Below are 8,982 nucleotides of genomic sequence, written 5' to 3'. Positions count from 1 at the left end.
GGAGATACAAGATAAATATAAAGAAATATTTGCTCTTTGTTAAGAGGACAAAAAGACCCGCTAGCGTGGAAGCAACGGCTGGGTTAAAATTAATAAAAGGAAACCTCACTAAAACTGAGTCCGGAGGCCACCAGTAGGGGTAGTCGTCTCATGTCCTACCACTCATGCTCAATTGCAAACCCAATAGGAAGAAACTGTTTGCAGACTGGTTCTCCCTCATTAACCCAGAGGGAGGAGGAAAGGCTTTCCTACACCCCAGCAACAGCCCAACCAATGAGAAACTGTCACCACACAGCCAATGAGAAGCTACTAGACTCTGTGCCCCCAGCTTCCTCCAGTGGACTTGTTTTAACAAACTTCTCAACTTCCCCCTCTTCTAGAAAAGAGCGTTCCTCCCTGGACCTGCCTGCGGTTTTTGCCATAGTTCGTTTAATAGATTCTCCCTTAATCCCAAATAAAACCATTTTTTAAAACTGGCAGTTTTGGGGTGCCTGGCTGGCTCAGTCCGTAAGTAAGTGATGAGTTCGAGCCTCACACTGGACAAGGAAACTCGTTAAAAAAATAGTAGGGTTGGGGAGCCCAGGTGGTTCAGTGGGTTAAAGCCTCCGCCTTCAGCTCAGCTCATGGTCTCAGGGTCCTGGGATCAAGCCCTGCATTGGGCTCTCTGCTCAGCGGGGAGCCTGCTCCCCCCCTCTCTCTGTCTGCCTCTCTGTCTACTTGTGATCTCTATCAAATAAATAAATTAATTAATTAAAAAATAATAATAAGGAACTGCCAGTTTCCTTTTTTAAGGTTAACAGTTGCAAACCGCGCATTCAACAAAGGATTACTATGTAAGATATATAAAGAACTCTCAAAACACAAGAGCTAAAAAAAAAAAAAAGAAAAAGAAAAAGAAATAAAGGCAAGCAATCCAATTATAACAAGCTACCAACACACATTTCAATAAAGGAGATACACAGATGGCAAATAAGTAGATGCAACATTGCAAAGTCATTAAGGAAAGGCAAATTAAAACCATAGCAAAATGCCATGACACACCTCTCAGCATGACTTCAGTAAAATCTGGGGACAGTACCCAATGTTGCTGAGGATGCAGAGAAACTGTGGACAGCTCACACACTGCTGATGGAAATGACAAATGGTACAGCCACTCAGGAAAGCAGTTTGGCTGTTTCTTTAAAAGTTGAACGTACAACGACCATGCAACCCCCGAAATCACATCCACACGCATTTACCCCATAGAAATGAAGACGTGTTCGCACAAACACCTGTACGTAGGTGGTTTTCCGCTGTTTTGTTTGTAATAGCCCCAAACTGGAAACAATCCAGACGTCCTTCAAGCAGGAGATGGTTAGTTACAGAAAAAGTTCACGTCCATATCGGGCAATATCACTCAGCAATAACAAGGGACAAACCACATGACTTGAGACACATGACAAGCTGCGTGAACAAGAATCACGCTGGGTGACCAAAACCGACACCAAGTTACTGTTCGTACTGTGTGATTCCATTTACATAACATTCTTTTTCTGAAGTTTTACTCATTTGCATAATCTCTTTGCCCAACATGGGCTTTGAACTCATGACCCTGAGATCAAGAGTCCTAGGCTCCGCCAACTGAGCCAGCCAGGCACCCTTATATATAATATTCTTGAAATGACAACAGATGAGTGATTGCCAGGGGCCAGGATGGGGCGTGGCTATTAGAGATCAGATGAGAACGGGCGCCTGGGTGGCTCAGTCTTTGGGTGTCTGCCTTCGGTTCCGGTCATGATCCCAGCGTCCTGGGATCAAACCCCACATCCGGCTCTCTGCTCAGCAGGGAGCTTCCCCATCTCTCTCCGCCTGCCTCTCTGCCTACTTGTGATCTCTGCCTGTCAAATAAATAAATAAATTCATTTTTTAAAAAAAGTGCCTCATGATCACCTCCCCCACAAATTGAAAAATCAATCAATCAATCACCGATGAGGGACTCCCTGCGGTTTGGAAATGCTCTGTGTCCTACCAATGTCAATATCCTGGTTGCGATCTTGTACTATAATTTTATAAGATGTCATCACTGGGGGAAACCTGGTAGGGAGTATGGAGATCTCCGTGTCGCTTTTTACAACCATATGTGAGTAACTCTGCATTATTGTTTACAACTGTGTGTGAATCTACAACGATCCCTAAATAAAAAGGCCAGTTAAACAAAGAAAGAAAGACACGAGCTACCATCAGCAACCAGAGTGTGCATGTCCCACTCTGTAGTGTTAGAAAAACCTTGTGCTGGTCAAATGAGACTCTGCAGGCTGAATTCTGCCCCGGGGCTGCCCTTGGCAACCCTTGGCAACCCTTGGCCAAGCGCTGGGAGCATAGATAAGTACTGTGATCAAATGAAATTGATAACCACCTTTAAAACACACGTGTAGCGATACGCATAATCATTACCGTTTATTTCTCAGCCTCACACACATCCGCACACGTCATTCACAAACACTGCACACTACACCCACCCCCCCAACACCCACACTCACACACACCCTCCACCAGACGGACACCTAGACGCCGCGGCCGAACGATGACATTTCCCGTGAGGACTCGGCCATCCCAGTAGGCACAGATGGGCCCCCTCCATGTACACATTTTTTGCTCTTCTCCTTGTCCTTGATTTGTCCCCACAAGGGCATCTGGGCCCCCAAGCTTCTCAAGCCTTGGGCTCTTCCCTTCTGCGCCCCCTCCCCCCTTGCACACAGCTCTCCCAGCTTCTCATGCTGGAGGCTACAAGAAGGTGGCCCCAGCGGACACTGCCTACTGAGGCGGGCACAGGAAGGGCCGGAGTGTGCTGGGACTGGAAGAAACAGGAGGGTGCCCCAGGGGCTGCCATGGGGGGAAGCTGGCCCCAGGCCCCTGATGCCTACTCTCTGGGGTTGGACACTGGGCAGGGGATAAGGAAGAGGCTCATGGAGCCGCAGGCACTTTTCTCTTCCTTCTTCTTTTCCTAGTGCTTTGCTCCTTGGAAATACACACACACGCACACACAGGCATAGACATACTGCAGACCCTGAACACAACCACGCCCTACAGCTCCCTATTTAAAGATTTATTTATTTATTTATTTGACAGAGAGAGATCACAAGTAGGCAGAGAGGCAGGCAGAGAGAGAGAGAGAGGAGGAAGCAGGCTCCCTGCTGAGCAGAGGGCCCGATGCGGGACTCGATCCCAGGACCCCGAGATCATGACCTGAGCTGAAGGCAGCGTCTTAACCCACTGAGCCACCCAGGCGCCCACAGCTCCCTATTTAAATCGCACTATTAAATGGCTAGTGAGTATACGCACAGAGTTCTCTGCAGCCGTCACCTGCAAGACATTTCCAGCACCCCCCAAAAGACTCCCCCGTACCCATTAGCAACCATTCCTCCTTTCCTCCCAACACCCCTACCCCAGCCCCCTGACAACCGCCCATCTGTTCTGTCTCTGTAGCTCTCCCTCCTCTGGACATTTTTAAAATTTTTTAAATAAAGTTTTTTAAAGATTTCATTTATTTATTTATTTGAGAGACAGAGCACAAGTCGGGGGAGCAGCAGGTAGAGGGAAAAACAGGCTTCCCACTGAGCAGGGAGCTCGATGCGGGGCTCGATCCCAGGACCCCGGGACCATGACCCGAGCGGAAGGCAGAGGCTTTAACCCACTGAGCCACCCAGGTGCCCCTGGATATATATATTTTTTAATGGACTCACCCAATGTGTCAGGCTTTGTGACCGGCATCTTTAACTTACTGTAATGTGTCAAAGGTTATCCAGGTGTAGGTGCCCTATTCCTTTTTACAGCCAAATAATATTCTGTTGATAGACATACCTACCATTTGGTTAATCATTCATCAGGGGACGCTCAGAACGTCTCCACTTTGGGGTTATTATGAATAATGCTGCTACAAACAGGACATTTGTGTGCAAGCTTTTGCATGAACCTATTTATTACTTCCCTTGAGTTGATACCCAGCAGCGGAAAAGCTGGGGCAAATAGTAGCCTGAACTTTTGAGGAACTGCCGCACTGGTTTTCACAAGCAGCCATGACATGTAACGTCCCCAGAGTATGGGGGTTCCCGCTTCTCCAGCTCCTTGGGACCGTCCGTCCTTGTCCATCTTTATAATTCCAGCCATCCCTGTGGGTATGAAGTGGTATCTCTTTATGGTTGTTGCTGTTGTTGTTTCTTAAGGGATGTCTGGGTGGCTCAGTCAGTTAAGCATCCGCCTTTGGCTTAGGTCAGGATCCCAGGGTCCTGGGATCGAGTCCCGCATGGGGCTCTCTGCTCAGCGGGGAGGCTGCTTCTCCTTCTGACCTTCCCCCCCTTTCGTGATTTCTCTCTCTCTCACCCTCTCTAATAAATAAATAAAACCTTTTTTAAAAGCTTTTATTTATTTTTAAAGATTTTATTTATTGATTTGAGGGACGGAGATCAGAAGTAGGCAGAGAAGCAGGCAAAGAGAGGGGGGAAGCAGGCTCCCCGCGGAGCAGAGAGCTGGAGCTATCTGCCCGGAGCCAAAGTCTTACTTGCAGAGTCCCTGAAGTTTGGCCCCTGGGCACGAAGCTTCCTGTCCAGCTACCTCCTCTCAGCCCTGCCCAGCACACCCCCACCCCTCAGCCTCTGGAGCCAGGCCCCTCTCCTTGCCCACCTCCCCTAACCCAAGCAGCTCAGAACAAGCCCCTCCTCACAGCTGAGGAACTTGAGGCTCCAGGAGGAAAAGCACCTGCTCAAGGTCACACGGCTGGGGAGGGGCCGCTGGGTTCCCTTTCCGGTCTGGCCAACTACACCCCACGCTCTTTCCACACATTCTCTGCACCTTGGCATGTCCTGCCTCGGTTGTTTTTTGTTTTGTTTTGATTTTTTGTTTTCCCTGGTTTACTCTCACGTGTCCATTCTGACCCCAGCCCTGGGAGGTGGGCCCTACAGACACTGTTTTCCTTGCTGGACAGAAGAGGAAGCTCAGGTAAAAGAAGTGACAGGACTGTCCTCAGCCCTGTAGCTAGCAAGAGACAGAGCACACAGCCCTCCCCACCCGGGCACCACCAGCCAGGGACCCAGGCTCTGGCTGAAGGCATCTGACCTCGACCCCCCTAAACCCAGCCCAGCTGCCTGGGGGCTCTATTTCTCTTCTTGCCCAAAGCCACCCCCACAAACCAGGAAAATGCAGCAGCCAGCAGTCCACTGAAATGGACTCGGGCTACCCGAAGCTTCTGAAGGGCAGCCCCCACCCAGCACCAGCTGGGCCCTCTGGCCGGGCACTCCCAGTCCTGCCCAGCCCAGCTCCAACAGGCCCAGCCCAAGACCTTTGCCCCTGCAAGAAGCAGAACCGTAGTTTTCAAGGGCCTCTGGCCCTGTTTCCCCTACTTTGCTATCACCCCGGGGCCTGGGCGCTTAGGGAAGAGGACACAGGCTGCATGTGTGTGGTTTGAAAAATGTGAGCAAACCAGAAAACCCCTTAGGTCCAGCTCTGTGAGGGCTCTCCCCTCCCTTGGAGGTGCCCTTGGTTCCTATTAGATTACAAAGCTCCCTTGGGGCAAATAAAACTGGCAGAAATCCTTGCCTGTTTGGGGACATTCTGGCTGCCCCCGTGGAGATGACATATAGGAGAAGAGAAAGAATGAAAAATAAATAAGAAAAATCAAGTATGGGGCCCCTGGGTGGCTCAGTCGGTTCAGAGTCTGGGTCTTGATTTCAACTCAGGTCGTGATCTCAGGGTTGTGAGATCGAGCCCTGCACTGGGCTCCGTGCTGGGCGTGGAACCTGCTTGGGATTCTCTCTCTCCCTGTCCCTCTGCCCCTCCCTCAAATAAATAAAAATACATCTTAGATAAATAAATAAACAAACGGACCTCAAGTTTTCTACCTTCCCCGGACTAGAGCTGGGTGATGAGTCTTAAGCAAAATGAGTTTCCTAAAGTGATGGAGGGCCCCAGCCCCTTGCTGACAAGTCTGACATTTATTCACAGCTAACAACATGGTTTCTGAGATTTCTCTCCATCAGCCCACGTGCCTGCTGCTGAGGACCAGGACGAGCACTGGATAAAACGAACAGGAAAGTAGCATCCTGAAGGGAATTTCGAGGAAGGAGCCCCCAACTTTTGGCAAGATGCTAGAACACTGTCTGGAAATTCCCTCCGAGCAATGACAGTCATCACAAGCTGATTGGAACAAGAGTCGGGCTTGTGCACAGAGATCTGATGGTCCCGATCCTAACGATTACAGTCCGCTCCAAATTGTCCTTTAAGGGTATTCCGGGGACACCTGGGGGCTCAGTCGGTAAAGCGTCCGACTCTTGATTTCAGCTCATGTGTTGATCTCAGGGTCCCATGGTTAAGCCCCATGTTGGGCTTAAAAAAAAAAAAAAAAGAATATTCTGGTCTCGCTTTAAATGTTCACTCCATCCAGGGAACGTAAGTCTATGTTCATTAACAGGCTGGACAGGGATCTTTCTCTTTCAGTTAAAAGGAGCAAAGTGGAATGGAAAAGCAACCACTCCAGATTTATTTATCTATTTATTTATTTGTCTATTTATTTATTTATTTATTTATTTTAAGCCACTCCAGATTTAGACCGCCTTGCTCATGTCGGAGATGAGTCCCCTAAAAGAAAGGCCGGTAAAATTCCCAATTTCCAACTCAGGCAAATGAAGCCCCACCCGCCCCCAAAACTTTCTAGTTTCTATTATTATTGCAAAGATCCAGGGCATTAAAAAAATTTTTTTTAACATTGTTACTAATTTAAGCACTCCAGTTGCTTCCACGCGTCTGGTGGGTTTTTCCAATGTATTCCCAGTTCCCAGGGTCCGGGCTTCCAGAAACAACAAGGGGCTCTTTCCAACCCTCACTCTTTTAAAAGAAAAAAAAAAAAGATCTTATTTATTTATTTGACAGAGAGAGAGAGATCACAAGTAGGCAGAGAGGCAGGCAGAGAGAGAGGAGGAAGCAGGCTCCCTGCTGAGCAGAGAGCCCGATGGACCCTGAGATCATGACCCAAGCTGAAGGCAGAGGCTTAACCCACTGAGCCACCCAGGCAGCCCCCAACCCTCACTCTTAATCAGCTTGGAGAAATATGAGTCTGTCTCTGTGTTTACTGACACCGACCTAGACTCTCAAGGTTCAACTTCTCTGCTGTCAAGCAACCCCTGTCTCAAAGTATTAAAATAATAGGGCTTCAGATTATAGGGGTTTGTAATAAACCTCAACAGTTTCCTGCCTCTGAACCTATTCCCTCTTGTCCAACAGGAGATATGTACCCTTTCCTCCCTACTTCCTCTGCCTGTATTCATTTGCTGGGCCAAGATTTCTTAGGAAAGTATCATGTCAGAATTTCTTCCTCCTAAAAGGGAAAAGTAATTCCAGAAGTTGACAGTAAAATAAAATAAAGCTGAGGGCACCTGGGTGGCTCGGTTGGTTGGGCAACTGCCTTCCGCTCAGGTCACGATCCTGGAGTCCCGGGATCGGGTCCCGCATCGGGCTCCCAGCTCCGCAGGGACTCTGCTTCTCCCACTGACCTTCTCCTCTCTCATGCTCTCTCTCTCTCACTGCCTCTCTCTCAAATGAATGGATAAAATCTTTTAAAATAAATAAATTAATTAAATAAATAAAGCTGAAATGCCAAACAGGAGACATTAATGATCTTTGGCGTGTTTTCCGTGCGTGTCTCTGATGGCAATGTGATTGAATCTGGGGACATAGATCATTCTTTCTTATCAGATCAGCTACCATTGACTTTACGGGCAAAATCCTCAGCTGATATTGCAGAAACACTGTCCACCCGCCATCAAGATTCAAAGAGGTCCCTCAAAACCTCTTCCCATAATGAATCAACACTGTCTACATAAAGGGGACCTTGAAGGCATCAAGCCCATAATAGACGATGACTATTAGTGCTCATTATTCCTCGTATGAGTCACTGTTAACACCCTCATTTTACCTGTGAGAAAACCACAATGGCCAGGATGGAGATCCGCCCAGGACCTTTGAGCCATAAATAACACTGTCATCCCTCCCCCTCCCCGGTGTTCCTGGCCCCAGGGGGCCACGACCAACATCCATTCCCGCTGAAAGCCAATGTTTCACTGCAATTGACCTAGGAGGTCCTTTTTAGTATTCCAGCTGATAAGGATAGCCATGAACTTGTCGCCTTCGCTTGAAAGAATGAAATACACCTGGACAGTAATGCCCCAGGACTTCACAGAGCATCTCACCTTAAAAGCTGATTTGGAGGGGCCTCTGGGTGGCTCAGTGGGTTAAGTCTCTGCCTTCAGCTCGGGTCATGATCTCAGGGTCCTGGGATCGAGCCCCGCATCGGGCTCTCTGCTCAGCAGGGAGTCTGCTTCCTCCTCTCTCTCCCCCTGCCTCTCTGCCTACTTGGGATCTCTCTCTCTTGCCAAATAAACAAATAAAATCTTTTTAAAAAATAAAATAAAGAAAGCGCCAGACCCTGGGGTGCCTGGGGGGCTCAGTCGGTTTAGTGTCTGGACTCTGGATTTTGGCTCAAGTCATGATGTCAGGGTTGTGCGACGGGGCTCCAAGCCCAGAGTGGGATCTGCTTACTCCTCTCCTTCCCCTGCTTGCTCTTTCCAACTCTCTCTCTCTCTCAAATAAATGGATAAAATCTGAAAAGAAAGCAAGAAAGAGAGAGAGAGAAATAGAAGGAGGGAGGGAGGAAAGGCACCAAATCCTGATAGAACCTGGTGACCTGAAAACTGAAGATTTCCCAGAACTGAAACAAAGGGCATCTGACAAGACAACTTTTCCAGGATGTCCAGACAGGCCTGTATGCCTTTTTCTCTTTTCCACGGGATGAAAATACCCTTTCTCTGCATTTCTCCAGCCTTTGCAAAGACGGGAACCTCTTCTCTTGATTCTGGCCTTTCGGGGACAGCTTTGTCGTGATCCCGGAATAAAGTAATTTTTCACTTGCTTTTTGCTGAGTCTTAGATGGTTCAGAATTCATAAAAATCCTTCTTC

Source organism: Mustela nivalis (genome assembly GCF_964662115.1).
Source record: "Mustela nivalis genome assembly, chromosome: 19".
Lineage (NCBI taxonomy): Eukaryota > Metazoa > Chordata > Mammalia > Carnivora > Mustelidae > Mustela > Mustela nivalis.
Note: the sequence above shows the minus strand (reverse complement) of the source record.